The sequence below is a fragment of the Malaclemys terrapin genome, chromosome 6 (assembly GCF_027887155.1).
Source record: "Malaclemys terrapin pileata isolate rMalTer1 chromosome 6, rMalTer1.hap1, whole genome shotgun sequence".
Lineage (NCBI taxonomy): Eukaryota > Metazoa > Chordata > Testudines > Emydidae > Malaclemys > Malaclemys terrapin.
In genome coordinates, this window is record NC_071510.1 from 129103536 (window position 1) to 129120538 (window position 17003).

The following is a 17003-nucleotide window of genomic DNA, read 5'->3' on the forward strand; positions in this document are numbered from 1 at the left end:
TTCTAATTACACTAACATATACCATAAAATTTGTCACTGGAAAAAACCTACACATTCATTCTTACATAATATTGTTACTGGAACCATCTTGTAAGGTTTACATACACATTTACATAAACTTGCACCTAAATCAACAAACTTCATATATCAAAACAGATCAATAAATTCAATTCTACTGATAAAAAGTTTTCTACGCCACACACTCACCACACTATGCAAAAGTTTACAGAACTCTGATATAACAATGTATCTTGGGTCTCTATTCCATTTGAAATCTTTGCTATAAATGTAATAATTTATAAAACCCAATAGCTTATTTCCATTATAGAACAAAACACGTGGCAAATTTCAGGCTAGGTGGGCGAGAGATTATGTGGCAGTGGAGAACTGCTTGCAATCTTTTAATTATTCATTTCCTAATTTAAAGTTTATTCTTAAAAAGGTACAGAGTTTCTATAAAGAGTGTAAAATTGTTGTTTGAATGCTAGTTTGATTCCACTGAAACATACTTTCAGCTTTAACTCTTATGTACGTGTTTTGTTTGTGAATAGTGTCTACTGAATTAGTAACTGCATGCTCCTCTTTTGAAACCCTCTGCATTGTTACTCTCAATGTCCAATCTTCCTTAGTGCATCCTCCCAACCCAATGGGGTCTTGATCCCAACTGGAGCCTCGAGACGCTACCATAACAAATATTAAATAACTCATCAGCAGCGGCACAAGTTTTTTTTTAAAACTGAAAACCCTCAAGGGAAGATTCTGTCCATCAGGACTAGGGAGCTCTCGATCAGCTGCACATGTGAGATTCTATGAGTCTCTTAGTATCTGTTGCTCTTTTATAATATATTCTGTTCCTGATCTATAGTGAGAAAACAGAGTCATGTATTACACTCCTTGAGAAATGTTCTTTAAATCCCAAATGCCTGTGTTATGTGTTAGTGGTTCAGTAATTTGTAGTTATAAGACATCCCTGTTTACAGAAGGCTTTGAAGTGCTTCTATCCGAAGAAGGGAGGATAGTAAAACCTGTCAGCACTGGAATTGTCTGTCTTTCCAAGCACACTATTTTAAGCTGCATAGAAATGTTTATAACACACCATAATAGAGGCTCAAACTAGAGACAGACAGACAGACACCAAATTAAAAAAAAAAAGTAGTAAGAGGACCAAAAAAATTCCATCATGGCTAGACAAGGTAAAAGAGGCAGTCAGAGTAAAAAATCAAATCCTACTGAGGAAAACCGAAAGGACCATAAACTCTGACAAGTCAAGTATAAAAGTATAATTAGGCCAGCCAAGACAGAATTTGAAGAGCAATTAGCAAAAAAACAAAAACTAACTCCAAATGTTTTTGTTTTAAGTACATCAGAAGCAGGAAGCCTGACAAACAACCAGTGGAGCCACTGGACAATCCAGGTGCTAAGGAAGCACTCAAGGAAGATGACGCCATTGCAGAGAAGTTAAATTAATTATTTGCATCGGTCTTTGCTACAGAGGATATGAGAGAGATTCCCACACCTTAGCCATTCCTTTAAAGTGACAAATCTGAGGAACTATTCCAGACTGAGGTATCAACAGAGGCGGTTATGGAACAAATTGATAAATTAAACAGTAATAAGTCAACAGGATCAGATGGTATTCATCCAAGAGTTCTGAAGAAACTCAAATATGAAACTGCAGAACTACTAACTATGGTATGTAACCTACCGCTTAAATCAGCCTCTGTATCAGATGAATGGAGGATAACTAATGCAATGCCAATTTTAAAAAAAGCTCTAGAGGTAATCCAGGCAACCGTAAACCTAACTTCAGTACCATGCAAACTGGTTGAAACTATAGTAAAGAACACAATATGTTCGGGAAGAGTAAACATGGCTTTTCTAAAGGGAAATCATGCCCCACCAATCTATTAGAATTCTTGGAGGGAATTAAAAAACACGTGAACAAGGGTGATCCAGTGGATATGGTATACCTAGACTTTCAGAAACCCTTTGACAAGGTCCCATACCAAAGGCTCTGAAGTAAAGCAAGCAGTCATGGGATAAGAAGGAAGGTCCTCTCGTAGATCAGTAACAGGTTAAAAGATAGGAAACGGAAGGCAGGAATAAATTATCAGTTTTCACAGCGGAAAGGGGTAAATAGCAGGGTCCCCCAAGGATCTGTACCGGGAAACGTGTAGTTCAACATATTCATAAATTATCTTGGAAAAGGGATAAACAGCGAGGTGGCAAAGTCTGCAGACGATACAAAATTACTCAAGATAATTAAGTCCAAAGCAGACAGCAAAACATTAAATCACAAAAGGTATCTAACAAAACTGGCTGATCGGGCAAAAAATGGAAGAGGAAATTCAGTGTTGATATATGCAAAATAATGCACATTAGACAATATAATCCCAGCTATACATACAATATAATGGGGTCTAAATTAGCTATTACCGATCAAGAAAGATCTTGGAGTCATCACAGATAGTACTCTGAAAACATCCACTCAATCAGCAGCAGCAGTCAAAAAAGCTAACAAAACGTTAGGAAAGGGTTAAAACAGAAAATATCTTAATTTCACTATATAAATCCATGGGACATCTACACCTTGAATATTGCATGCAGTTCTGGTCACCCCCTCTCAAAAAAATATTAAAATTGGAAAAAGTACAGAGAATGGCAACAAAAATTATTAGGGGGCTGGAACAGCTTCCATAAGAGGAAAGATTAAAGACTGACTGTTCATCTTAGAAAAGAGATGACTGAGGGGGGATATGAGAGGACAACAAAATCATGAATGGTATGGAGAAAGTGAATTAGAATTTTATTTACTCCTTCACATAGCACAAGAGCCAGGGGTCCCCAATGAAATTAGTATGGAGCAAGTTTAAAATAAACCTAAGGAAGTACTTCTTGTCACAACGCACAATCAACCTGTGGAACTCATTGCCAGGGGAAGTATGAAGGTCAAAAGTATAACTAGGTTCAAAAACAGAATAAGTTCATGGAGGACAGGTACATCAAAGGCTTTTAGCGATGATGGTCAGGGATGCAACCCTATAGCCTGGGTGTCCCTAAACCTCCGACTGCCAGGAGCTGGGACTGGACCACTCAATAACTGCCCTGTTCAGTTAATTCCCTCTGAAGCATTTGGCTGTCAGAAGGTATTGGTCTAGATCAGTGATTCCCAAACTTTAGCAACCTATGAACCCCTTTCACTAAAATGTCAAGTCTCGCGAACCCCCTCCTAAAAATGACTATTTCCAGGGATTTTCTCCTTTACCTGAGTATAAATTATAAGAGCAGTGATCTTGGAAATATAAAATTTGTTTTTATGACATGCTTATTACACACTATTTATTATTATTTATTATTACAGTATTGTTATTACATTATGAAAATGGCAACACTCTTTCAAGAACTCACTTTCATAGCATGTATCACTTTGAATAAGTCTGTTCTAAGACAAGGCTCCTATGTTTCATCAAGGAGTATCAGATGTGAAACAGCATGAGGGTATTTAAGAAGCCAACTCAAAGAGTTCCTCCTACACAAGCATTCAGGTCTTGAGCAGTCCAGGCAAACAACGCACGTTACAACAAAGCTTAAACTTGTTCTTAATAATTTTAAAAACAATACAAGCTGCCTATTTAATTTTAAAACCAGCAAAAAATATCCACCATCCTTTCCATTTCTTATAAGGAGTCTTGAAGTTTAAATCTCCTCAATGTGAGAGATATGCTTGCTTTGATCTGCTTAGCTCTTGGAAGTCCAGGGGCTCCGGGCTGCTGGGACAACTCTGTCCGCCATTAGGGAATTTTTTCCTGAGAACCCCCTGTAACATTTTGCGAACCCCAGTTTGGGAACCACTGGGCTAGATGGACCATTGATCTGATCCAATATTGCCATTCTTATGTTTTTATGAAATTCAGTTCTTTCCTTAAATCAGGGAAGTGCTGGTAGCTGTTTGAGTTTCCTCACACCCCATCATAAAGACCAAGTTTTTCACCAGCATCAGACCATACAAGAGAAATGTAAGTTGCTCTGAATAGTACTAGTCATTAGTTGATTAGCACAACTATTGCATAAGCTTCTAGAGATTCCAACCATCTTACAAGAATTTGGACAGCACACTGGCTCTCATGCTTCTTCTGGTCCCCATCACTGAGTTTCAGCTTCTACTAAACCAGCAGTTCTCCAACTCAGGCTTTGGCCCTCCCGCCCTGGGTGGTGGGGCTCGGGCTTTGGGCCCTCCCCCTTGGGGTCATGTAGTAATCTTTGTGGCCAGAAGGGGGTCACGGTGCAATGAATTTTGAGAACCCCTGTACTAAAGTAATATGCTGGGACGTCCACACTCTCTCCACTTCTGCAAGGGAGCCAAAACCTGGCGATTTGGCTTCGGTAAGAGCAAAAGAAAAGAAAGCTAGCACTATACACGCTCTCCTCCTAACCAGTCAACCCCATGGTAGGCCGTCCGTGGGTGGGGATGAAGAACCCAGACCCACTGTTTAGGAAGGGGCAGGGCTGGTCACTCCCCACTGGATTTTCCCCCTCACCTCCAAAATCCACAGGGCAAAGCAACATGTTATTGAAAGCGATCCGCACTAACTTGTGCAACACTTCACACCTCCTCTCATCTCCCAGTTAAGTGTAGGGAACAGCAGCAGACTAGGTGAGCACCCAACTGAACAGCATCTGCAGGATTACTGCAGATCGAGGAAGCAGCTCCCCATGGAGAAAAAGGAAATGCACCGGGGAGGCACAGAGCTCTCAGACAGAGAGAAAAGCAAATCATCTGTTTAGTTCAAAATGAGAATGGAGATTTGTGACCTCCGCTTAATCAACGCCTCTATCTATTACTATTACAGGTAACACTGGTAAGATTTAAGTGACAGAGACAGGTTAGGTCAAGTCAGAGGTGCACTGACAGAGCCATATAGGAAAGACTGCCCATCTCCTGCCTATGCTATGACTGGCTTTTCTCGGTGCCATTACTCCTGCATGTTTCTAGTGACGACGTCAGCAGGACAATTTCAAAGCAGTACAAGGTTGGGCTACTGCAGTACGGTGAACACTAGCTAAAAGCACAGATGAAGGGCACTGCAGGCTTGCATTTTGCCAAGAGTTCCAGTTGTTGGACAAAGCTGTTAAAAAAATTAAAGTGAACCATTTTCCAGTATCAGTCACCATCCAAAGTCAGCAGAATGCTGACAGTCCAAAAAGCAATAGTACACCCATCAACAAACCAGGAGTTAACCTAGTTTTACCTGTAAGAAGGCAAGAAGGGACCATCTACAGATCAAGTTAACCAGACAAACCTACTATGGAGGTTTACAAAGTTTTCATAATTAATTTTCTTGGTCCACAAATACCACTTAGATCCTCTCTAATATAAACCTTTGGTACTTTTAGGAAAATCTGTAAGAACATAAGAATGGCCATACTGAGTCAGACCAAGGGTCCATCTAGCCCAGTATCCTGTCTTCCGACAGTGGCTGAAGCCAGATGTTTCAGAAGGAATGAACAGAACAGGGCAATTATTGAGTGATCCATCCCTGTTGTCCAGTCACAGCTTCTGTCAGTCAGAGGTTTAGGGATATCCAGAGCATGGGGTTGCATCCCTGACCATCTGGGCTAATAGTCACCAATGGACCTATCCTCCAAGAGGTACAAAAACACAAAAATTGTTAAAGCAATTAAGTGGTACAGTTCAATAGGTTGAGATAAACAATTTACATCAATAAAAACAAAACTAAAGAAATATCAGAAATGTAAGGCTCAAAAGCAGGAATATTACAGCATGCAATTCACATTCAATTGAAGAAACGTCACCAACAAGACTGGTGATTCACGTAAATTAGCTACTAAACTGTGAAAAGCTTTAAGAACACTGAATATTTTGATTAAGTCAGTTAATCAGATTTAAACAGGTATTAACAGAATAATAAGAATTCTCCATTACCATGGGAGAGGGGAGCTGATAACTTCAGTTATTAAACTAGAGAACGTGGATTTCAGCTATTCAGTCTGGTATAGCTATCAACTTCAAGGCAGCCCTTAAAGTTTACCACCATTCACATATGAAAACAGACTCAAGGACATGCTGCAAACGGAAGAGTATGAAGCGAGGTGCTGCAAATTGCAGTAAGAAAAAGCATACACAAGTCCTGCACCAAAGACAAGATAACTTCCAGTGCTGGGAATTCACTTTGACTGAGGTTCTTGTAAACAAGGTGCTGTATGGAAAACAATAGGGCACCAGACGGAGGCCAACACGGTGCACACTGTTGCCAGATCACAGGAATATGCTCAGTGCTTGTGTTCTCCCTGCCCCCTTTCTGCTCCCCCTTGCACTTCTAAATAGCGTTCCCCTGGAACAGGTTCCAAATGAATTCCTAGAATAGAAACAGATACAAGCAACAGTGTCTATAAATAGCCAAGCAAGGATTCACACATATCTGACACTCTTGAACTGGAAGAAACGCAAACTTGCATGCCAAAGCGTTGCATGCCACTGCATCAAAAAGAGTGCTTAACCCCAATTCACATTAGACATGGAAACCACTAAAAGGTGAAAGATAGCTCTCTACATGAAGGTGCGGCTGTTTAAAGTTTGAACCACAGAGAGCCACCTTAATAGAGATCTACAACCTTCTCACCAGATCACATTACAGCTCCCAACACAAATCCCAATGGCTAAATTACCAGCCATCAGGAATATCATGACAGCAAACACTGTTGAAAACCTAGCTAGGCTATATCTAGAGAGTCTTCACATCAAGTAGGTATGCTGTTAAAATCTCATTATATCAGATTTTAGATTCTATCTTCAGAGGTTTGATGGTGACACCAAAGGTGGACAGATACCATGGACTGTGTGTGTTCCTACACTGTCTAGCACAATGGGCCTCTTCAGCAGTTCCACAATAACAGATTGCTACTTGTCACTGCACAAGACAAAATCAGGAGAGTCCCTGACTCAAAGATCTTATAATCCAAGCCAAAGGTTCCCAAACTGTGGGGTGCAAAGGTAGGGCACGGGGCGTGGCCAGGTCACGCCAGGGCAGCAATTGGGAGAGTGCGCAGAGTCCGGAGAGAGAAGGGAAGCACAGCCCTACCCAGAGAGCAGCCTGGTGTTCTCCCTGCTGCTGTCCTTCCCTGGACAGGATAGCCTGCTGGCTGCAGCTCTGCATATTTTAAACCCTCCAGAGCTTACCAGACAAAGGGGCTCCAGGCAGAAGGGAAGGCAGGCACGGCGCTCTGGCCTACTCAGCACTGCACTGCCATGAGCTCCTCCAGCGATTAAACTAGCTGGGTTCTGCCACCACCCCAGACATGAGCTCCCCTACTCCCCTCAGGGAGTCACTTTCTACCCCCAATGGCCAGGAGTTGAGGGGGCTGTTATGTGACTCCCACGGAAAAGAGGGGCACAGCAAAAAATATATATATCTGGAATCTCTGATCTAAGCAAAAGAAGATTACACCCCTAGCCCAGTTCTGGAATACTCTCCAGTCTTCCCACAACTATAATGAAAACTTTTATTCCAGGGCATAGCACAATTTTTTAAAATTCTAAAGTATCAAATAAATCATTTGCAACACACCGGGCTTTGAAAAGGTCACCTTTTCTCCATCTAGGGAAATTAACTAATAGTTTCTATGCACATATTAAAAGTGACTTGCTTTACCAACCTTGAGCTTATATTGTGCACGTGATCTTGATGAAAACTCAGATAGGATATGTGTAGTAAAGTTTATTTTTCCAACTGAGAAGTTATTAGAAGGTCAAGTTTTTGGTTGGAACTTTTTTGTCAGGAGTTCAGGTGTGAATAATCATGGAAATACAATAGAGAAGGACTAAGTCTTAGGGCAGGTCTACAACATACAGCATTTTGGATGACAGGGGTGTGAATAGGAGTGTGCACCAAAGTGCTGCGCTGTAATTCCCCCATGGGGGCACAGCAAGTGCAAACTTAAAGGTTACTACTTTGCAGTGATGTATTTCTGTTTAGAGAGGACTAGATTCCCCATGTGAACTAGGAGCCTTTTAGTTTGTCCCTAGAGCATCCGCATGGGGGACTTACAGCGCAGCATGTTAGCGTGCCCTGCTTTTCACAGCCATGCAGTCCAAAGTGCCAAGCACAGCGTAGACATGCACTTAGGAGGTGCTGCCAATGCTGCATTGTTCCTTTCTGTGCTTTTACAACTGCTAGTTTTTTAACTAGTTTAAAATTAAACAATTAGGTTCCTCTAATTTCAATAGAACACTGTTCTACAGAGTAAAGTCAGTAAATTCCACCCCCAATATCCAGCCTAAATTTTCTCCCCCTTAATTTCAATTCATTAGTACTGGTTGTACATCCTTGAACCCTTTTAAATAATTCCTCTCTCATGCACACAACCTTCAAATGTGTGTAGGCTTATCATGGATACCCCCCAGGCCTTCTATCATCTCTTCATATTTAGCTCTTTTAATCTTTCCTCTTAAAACAATTACTCCAACCACTTGATTGTTTCCTATTTCTCTGAACTCCTTCCAATTTATCAATGTCTTTCTGGTAACGAACGTGTCCAAAAATGAATACAATATTCCAAGTGTAGTTGCACCAGCGCTGTACAGGGAGGGAATATTATCTGCCTGTGGTTTTATTTGATCCCTCTGCATACACTATAAAAATACTGCATTGGATTATTTGGTTGCCAACACTTGCACTGCAAATTCATATCTTAATGGATTTCCCTTGGCATTACTGTTTACCAGGCTTCCCCCCTTTCACTGAATCCACTTACTTGAATCTGGATTGCTTTCCCCCAGGTGTAACAGCTGCTTTTTTTCTAAGCTGAAACTCTTTTCTTTCCACATTTCTCATCTGAAGCTTTCTATTTTTTTTTTGTTTTCACTATCATTTGCAACTCCTCAAAATTTAGTACCATCTGCAAATTTCATTTACGTGTGGTTTATGATTCTAGAACATTAATAAGGAGAGACACTGATCCCCACCATATTCCATTAGACCGAAGCTTGATATGCTGCCATCCTAAGATGTAGAAATTAATAATTTCTACAACCCCATAAATAAAGTAAGCAAGCCGCGGGAGGCTCTGGAATCCCCATCAGAGGTTTTAAAGAACAGGTTGGATTAACACCTGTCAGGGATGACCTAGGTTTACTTGGTCCTGTCACAGCGCAGAGGGCTGGTCTTGATGACTTCTCAAGGTCCCTTCCAGTCCTACATTTCTATGATTCAGTCTACAACACACTGCACCAAAGTTGGTCTAGGAGAGTGAGGTGCCTGCCCAATGTGGCATACAAACTAAAAGCAGGTATAATCTAGATCAGTTGATTCATATATGTTCAAATTTCCCCATCTCTTTTTTTTTTTTTTTTTTTTTTAAGAATACAATATCTGTTTTATGGGGTCTGCCTTACTTCCTAATTCAAGTTTTTTTCATCTTTCTTCTTAAAGAAAAATGTTAAAAGGAGTTAAGTATCTCAGTCAAATTTTATTCCCCATCTCATTTATTAACGGACCTACTTTAATATTTCTTTTCCTCCTGATGTTTGTAAAAGCCCTTCTTATTCCTCCTTTTGGCCAGCATTAACTGGTTCTGCTTTTTTTCCTGCCTTTATCTTTCCTGTGTGAATCTTATCTGACTTGAGCATTTGGCTGCCACCCCTGTTCTCCATTTCCAGTACAAGGTTTTAACCTCCTCCCCTCAGCTCTTTGAGACAGTCTTTGATAAAATTCCACATCAGCTGTTTCATGGTTTTTGCAATCTTCTTTCTCGGAGGGAATGTAGACTGTTGCACCTTAATTAGCATATTTTAAGATTCCCAACATTTCCTTCACATAGATGGGCTTTAATAGTCCCTCTTATGACAACTTATTCACTAAGTTCCTCAAAACTTGTTTTCTGGAAATCTAATATACCTAGACTATTGCATTTTGTGAACCCTTTCTTTATTATGCTGAATTAAAGTGGCTTCTGATTTAAGGTTCCAGGCTCCATGTTTTAAACTTTTGTCATCCACCTGGTGAAAGTTACAATCCACGTTCCCTATGCTAATGGTGCTTGTAATTTTCATGAGTACTCATGAAATGTAATCCTCAGAGAGCTACTTATGAGGCTTCTCAGAAATTGCACTTTACAAGCACTATCAACTGAGTTTGTAATCACCCTGAGAACCAGAGAAAAAAATACTGCATTTGTGGAATTTACATATGCTGCTAGATTTGCATGGAACAAGCAACTTCCAAGGAGCTTCAAATGTGGTCGTGCTTTGATGGTTACAAGCATCAGTTGCAAAACTTGCAACTTGCAGGAGATCTCAAACACTGAGTTAACCTTAGAAAAATCAAACCTGCAGTGAAATTGTGGTAAACAATTTCAAACAAAAACCCCCACAAGTTATACAGTTCCAGCTCTGGTTTGTGACCATTACTGGAATACAGGCCTAACTGAAGAGTTTTTTTATTTTCATGTGGCACCCATGTTATGTGACAAAAATAATCAAGTTATAAGCACCGTTAAAAGCATTTCAATTTATCAGTTACACACACAATCTAAATAAATTCCCTGACCAAAACTGCACCCCCAACTCCAAAATTCAATTTCATTAAGATTATGGAGTAAGATGCCCCTTGCGTCTCTTTAAAGCACTGCTCAGACAGAATTGTTAAATTAAATCTGATACATTATTTATTTAGCTAAAATACATTAATACTTTGTTTTAAACAGAAATTTCAAAGTCAGAGAAATCACAATTAAGATCCAAAAACTAACCGTAACTCTGCCCTTGTATCACTGCCCACTCTCCATCTACAGTGGTAGTCTCCAACACGAGCTACAGACCCACACAACCCTCTCCCCACCAGCACACTCTACAAGCTGGCCAACCAACTGCTTGCTACCAGCCCTTTATACACAAGTCAGAAAATACTAATTTACTGGTATTAGACTCCCCTCCTGTATTTTGGACACCCTCCTAATATAGGCTGAAGATATCACTGTGTCCCTTCATCCTCCCTGTATGGATCAGGAAACCCCTTCTTCCAGATACATGGCAGGGCACCCTATACGGTCTGGATGTAATCCTGCACACCCCACAAATGCAAGCCAAATATTTCCATGTGCTTAATGTACAATAGAGAAGAAGCTACAGGTTACACGGTCACTGAAATAAAATTCTGATAACTGATTTCGGGGATGGGGATCTTTAATTTATAAGTGAGGAGACAGGGTCGGGCAAACATAAGACCAGTGCGGGAACAGAAACAGGCCTTTCTTTTCTTTTTAAACACAATATATTCTCTACTAGAACTCTGAAGTTGTGTATCTGGGAATAATTTAACATATTGCGCATATGTTACTTAACAAGGTCCATTTAGACATAATACCATAAATAAGGAAACTATTTTTTCCAAATATATCCTCCAGTATGTACTAAAAAAGGATGCTAGCACCCACCTGCATATTTGACCAACAGGAGAACCTAAACAGGAGTACATCTGCTGCAAGATCAGGGAACTCTGACTTCTGTTTAAAAAAGGCTATAGCAGGGGTCAGCAACCTTTCAGAAGTGGTGTGCCGAGTCTTCATTTAGTCACTCTAATTTAAGGTTTCGCGTACCAGTAATACATCTTAACTTTTTTAGAAGTTCTCTTTCTAGAAGTCTATAATATATAACTAAACTCTTATTGTATGTAAAGTAAATAAGGTTTTTAAAACGTTTAAGAAGCTTCATTTAAAATTAAATTAAAATGCAGAGCCCCCCGGACCGGTGACCAGGACCCGGGCAGTGTGAGTGCCACTGAAAATAAGCTTGCGTGCCGTCTTCAGCACCCGTGCCGTAGGTTGTCTACCCCTGCATTACAGTTTATAAAACAGCTACTTTTGTTTTATTACACCAGTTCACCCCTTAGCGGGCAGGTGAGCTATGCTCAGGTAGATTTCACCAACACCCTCAACCTCAAAACTGAACCATGCAACTGAAGGCAGTCTGTCAGACAAACATTAATACATTACAAATATCAATTTTGCACTTATAAGAAACATCACTGGACAAATATCTTAAATGCATGCCCAATCTTTTGGACTGTTCTAGTAGATCTATGGTAAATTTGTACCCAACTCTCCTAATTAAAAAATGCTATATATGCATATGTGAGGGAAGAATGACAAACTAGACAAAACATTACAAGTTGACAAACTTTGGCTACAGACTCTCATGCAGAAGCAGCAAATTTTAAACCAGAAACTTGATAAAACATTAATCTGAAATGTATGCTGTTGATACCGATACACTTATTTCCAACATCACTTCCTGGACAGTCTTTTGTAAGATACTGGCAGTGACAGTGGGCTGTAAGTTATTGTACTTTCTGTAAAGTCATGGTGTCATCGTAAATGAATTAAGAGAACAGCTTTATGGTGAGTAAAGCACATAGTTGCACATTAGTCATTTTTAAGATGTACTGAAAACATAACAACCTTTGTATATTACAAGCACAGCCAGCACTTCCTCCAAAGAACAGGGATTTTAAAGACTACCTTAAGGAACTGTTTCACTAGAACAAATAAGGTGAAACTAAAAAAACAACACACAAATAAAATGTTTCTGAACAAATCATTCTGTGTATGCCTTTCATACCACCTCAGGTATTTAAATCTGGGTAATTTCTCCTTCACCACCCACCCCAAAGCAGGAGGCAGATGTTAACTGCCAAATCTGCCACTCTTTCACTGCATGACCTTGGGCAAGCTATATATCTAGTTTATGTTCTATTTATAGAACACCAGTCACCATAGTATCCTGGCAACAGCCTCTCTATGTGACTCAGTTTTCCCTTCTGCAATATATGAAAATAATGCTCACCTGCCTTTGCATAGTGTTTTGAGACCCACAGGCAAGAGGCACTAGGTAAGTGCTCAATTTTGTTATCCTGACTGATCTTGCAATGAAATCATAATCCCGAGTTTGTGACATCAGGCAGTGGTCATGAAAGTGAACATGAGGTTACAAATATAGCATTTCACTTTCATTTTCAGGATCAAATAGAAAAGAGAAATGGCATGTAAAGCATCAGCTCTCCTGATCATTGTAATATTGAACTTTTACTCCCCCCCCCCCCAAATGAATTTGAGTAAAGCAAAAAGTGTAAAATTTCTTTTACTCCTACTCATTCACTGAAGTCCATTTGAAGAGTTAAAAATATATACACTACAAGAGTAGCAACATTTCTTGCTTTCTTCAAAAGAGATTATTTTTGCAGAGGTAAGAGAAAAAACATTAATCAATAAATCATTTTGTTTCCAAGACACAAGATACACTCATCTTCTTTAAAATTACTCTGACTTTTCCAAGATTATGGACACCATATTAAATAAACAGTGAGGCTAAGAACTCCCACCTTCAAGACAGATCATATATAAATATATCATGGTCAGAACTGATGACAAAAAACCTTAAACAAATGTTAATTCTGTCACAGTGACTACTGGCAAGTAAAAAACAGAATAGAATGAAATAAAATAAAGAGACTGGCTGGAAATCAGTGACCTGAGGTGACAAGAAGGAAAAAAGGAGACTGGAATTAAACCTGGTGCGTGAAAATAAAATCTCAGAATTTAACGAGAAGCCAGAGAAGGCTGTAACTTTACACCGGAGACATCAAGCAAAAAGTCCTTTAAAAATGTTTTCCTGGAACCCATGTACTCCATCATAAATGTAGTGACAACAGGAGGGATGAACTGCAATTGGCTGTTTAATAGTTCAGAGGACAGTGGTGTCAACTTACAAATCATATATGTTGTGTACAAACATTTCTCTTGATGGGATTTACAATTTAAGGAGTTAGGCACCCAAGTGCCATGAAATTCAATGGGATTTGGCAGACTAACAGGCTTCTTTGAAAATCCCAGCCTTTGTTCCTAAAGCCATTTTAGTATTAAGAGTTGAAGTATTTTAAAAACCCAATTTGACCAAGGCTCTATTTTTGCATTTCTCAGTTCGGACAATGAAAATCAATGTTTATACTTAGATTCACTTTCAAGCTCCCAGTGCTTCAATGTTTGGGTTTCAAATGAGGCAGGGAAACGTTTGTGCAAAACCAATTGTTTTCCTATTTTTAAACAAGGGTATGGAAACATAAAATTGTTTTTATGAAATCTGAGACCAAAGTTTGGGGTCAAATCTAAATATGAAGTTTTTGCTAAAGATTTTGGTGTTTTTTTTAAAACATGTATGATTCAGAAAAAGCGGGAAGTAGATGTGGCCATTTTAAAGTATAATTAGCCCAGGGTTTCAACCAAATTTGAGACAATTAAGGCCTGGGCCCTATTTTGTGTAGTGCTGCATGCCCTGAATTCATATGGGCTTCAATGAGCTAAACCTGGTGAGGAACCTTCATCTGACTGGGCCCCAAGATGCTGAGAAATCTGAGCTCCAGACTTTCCTGTTGTCTCTGCCCCTGTAAATGAAACAGCTACCATGAACATAACTGTGGATGAACCAATCCACTCTGAAGTCCTGTTTTCACTCATGCATTTCTGTCTTCAGCAGAACATATTCAGGCTTCATCACAACCAAAGGTGAGGGTTGTGTGTGTTTTGTTTTTTAAAGTTTCAGCTAAGTCAGTTTATGAGCCGTGTTTATGTGAGGTCACTTGGCCTGGCAGAGAAACCATGACGTCTGCAGCTCAGATTTCTCAGGAAATTAAGGAGGCAATGGTCTCATTTTGTTAAGTTACAGAATTAATAGCATGTTTAAATAGCTAGCTATTCTTTCCCTCTTTTGGAATCTTACAAAGCCACCATGAGATTATTCCCGCTCCCCAAATCTTTTGTGGTTCATTTTATATCTGAAAAAACTTATGCCTCAAATTTGCTGTTTATATTAAAGTTTACATAATACAACAGCAACTTACCAATGCTGATCCATGCTCCCACACAAACTTAATAAAAATACATTTATAAAAAGATCCAGGTCACCGGCACAATGCCTGTAATGCAGAAGATGATCTCATAACTTTACACTATTTATGATTATAGTAGAATCAGAAGGCCCCAATTATTATTGTGCTAGGCATAGTAAAGAACAAAAAACACCCTAGAGAGTGGAAGATAGCCATCATGCCCTCTGCCTGACTTAATCTCTTCCTGTGTCGTGTCATGTCATGTCCCATCTAACCTAGACTGTAAATTCCTCTAAGCAGGGACTTTGTTAATTTGTCGGTGCCAGGCACATCTATGGTGCCATATTAAAATTATTTGTTCCCTGCCCCAAAATACATGAATCTGCATACACACAACAGAAATGCAAATCTACAAAAATAAACACACTTTTCATGCGTCAAGAATACAGAACTTGTTATTTTCCCTGAAAGTTGCCAAACCAACCACTCCCCTTTTTTGTCCACATGCCATAGCCAATCCAGTTTGTCCTCCTCTCATCATGCACACCCCATTAGAGCACGTAGCTGTTATCAGAGAGAACAGACTGGCAAAAAGCATGTAAAAGGTTTTATCCTCAGTTGCATCACCCTCTCCCATGTGAAATGTAGAGGGGAAAGAAGCTGCGATGGTCAGCTTTCCCAGCAAGGTCTCTGGGTGGAGGGCACTGGGAACACACACTTGGAAAAAAAGGGAGGGGGACACATTTGAGGCTTCTAGACCCAAAATGTCACCCCATTTTCTCCTGTAGCCAACTGCATGTAATTTTTAAAAATGGTTGTCATCTTTGATTCTGCTCTGTTGGAGGTGGGGAGGGGGAGTTTGTTTATTGAGAGAAGTAATAAAATCAAAACTGGATATTCTGCACTCCTCTCATTGAGTGACCTGGCACTCATGAACAATCCAATAGAACAGTAAGTATCAGAGGGGTAGCTGTGTTAGTCTGAATCTGTAAAAAGCGACAAAGAGTCCTGTGGCACCTTATAGACTAACAGAAGTATTGGAGCATAAGCTTTGGTGGGTGAATACCCACTTTGTCAGACGCAGTGGGTATTCACCCACAAAAGCTTATGCGCCAATACTTCTATTAGTCTATAAGGTGCCACAGGACTCTGTCCCTTTCTACAGAACACTGAGGACCAGTGAGGGAAACAAGCCACAGTACAGAAACAATTTAGGTAAGTTTCCAAGGAGAAACTGACATATCCTTTCAGCCCTTCGAAATAAAAGGTAAGACTCTTAAGATTTCCCTTATGTTTCTAATACCCAAAATTATTAGAACTGAAATAATGTTAACCATCTAATACAATTTTCTCCACACTGCAGTCTGCTTATTCTTTTGCACTTCAGTTAACAGAGAAAATGGGATAGTTTGTTTCTGCTTTCGGAATTTCACGTACTAGCCCAATTCTGCAATATGTGAGCAGCAAATGCTTCAAAACGGTTTTATTTTAAGTGTTTTTGAAGTATTATACAATTTTGTAACATACACAAGCATATTAGGTACCAAATACTCTGCCCAGCCTTAACTGCGGCACATACACAAACAATGGCCATCATTCACCATGTGTGCAACGATATTGATTATAAGTTGCACAGACACGGTTCAGGCACTTCTATCACTGTGCAGATGACAGAGGTAAAATGACTGAGCCCTGTCGAGAGCCACTTCCACTGAATTATGGATCTCTCTGTTTTGCCAATGCAGAGATGACCAACCAGGTCTCCATTCTGCAGCCACAAAAATTTGGATTTTGTTAAAACATGAATGTATCCTTTTGTCTTAGATGTACGTGCATTTAAAAAGAAATAAGATGAATTCCACTCCCCCTTTCAACTCAGCAGGAGTAATTAGTAACTCCCACCATCAACATCACACTTAAATCCACTTAGTGTCTCCTTAACCTGTCCCCTTTTCAACAGCCTGAGAGAACAGTAGGGCCCTGTGTGCACCCTGAAGGTCAACGGATTTAGGCTCAGTCAACTAAAGGGGGAAAATAAATACTGGAATAGATGAGCTCTCACCAAAAATGCCCAGCTATCAACCTCCTTTTGGGTAACTGCTAAGC

At 39.8% G+C, this 17003-nt stretch overlaps 1 protein-coding gene across 2 annotated transcripts in view; it reads right to left on the reverse strand.

Annotated features, from left to right (window-relative positions):
• UBAP2 (ubiquitin associated protein 2) overlaps nucleotides 1–17003 on the reverse strand; it is a 134282-nt gene that overhangs the window by 102748 nt on the left and 14531 nt on the right. The gene's annotated exons all lie outside the window — the stretch shown is intronic.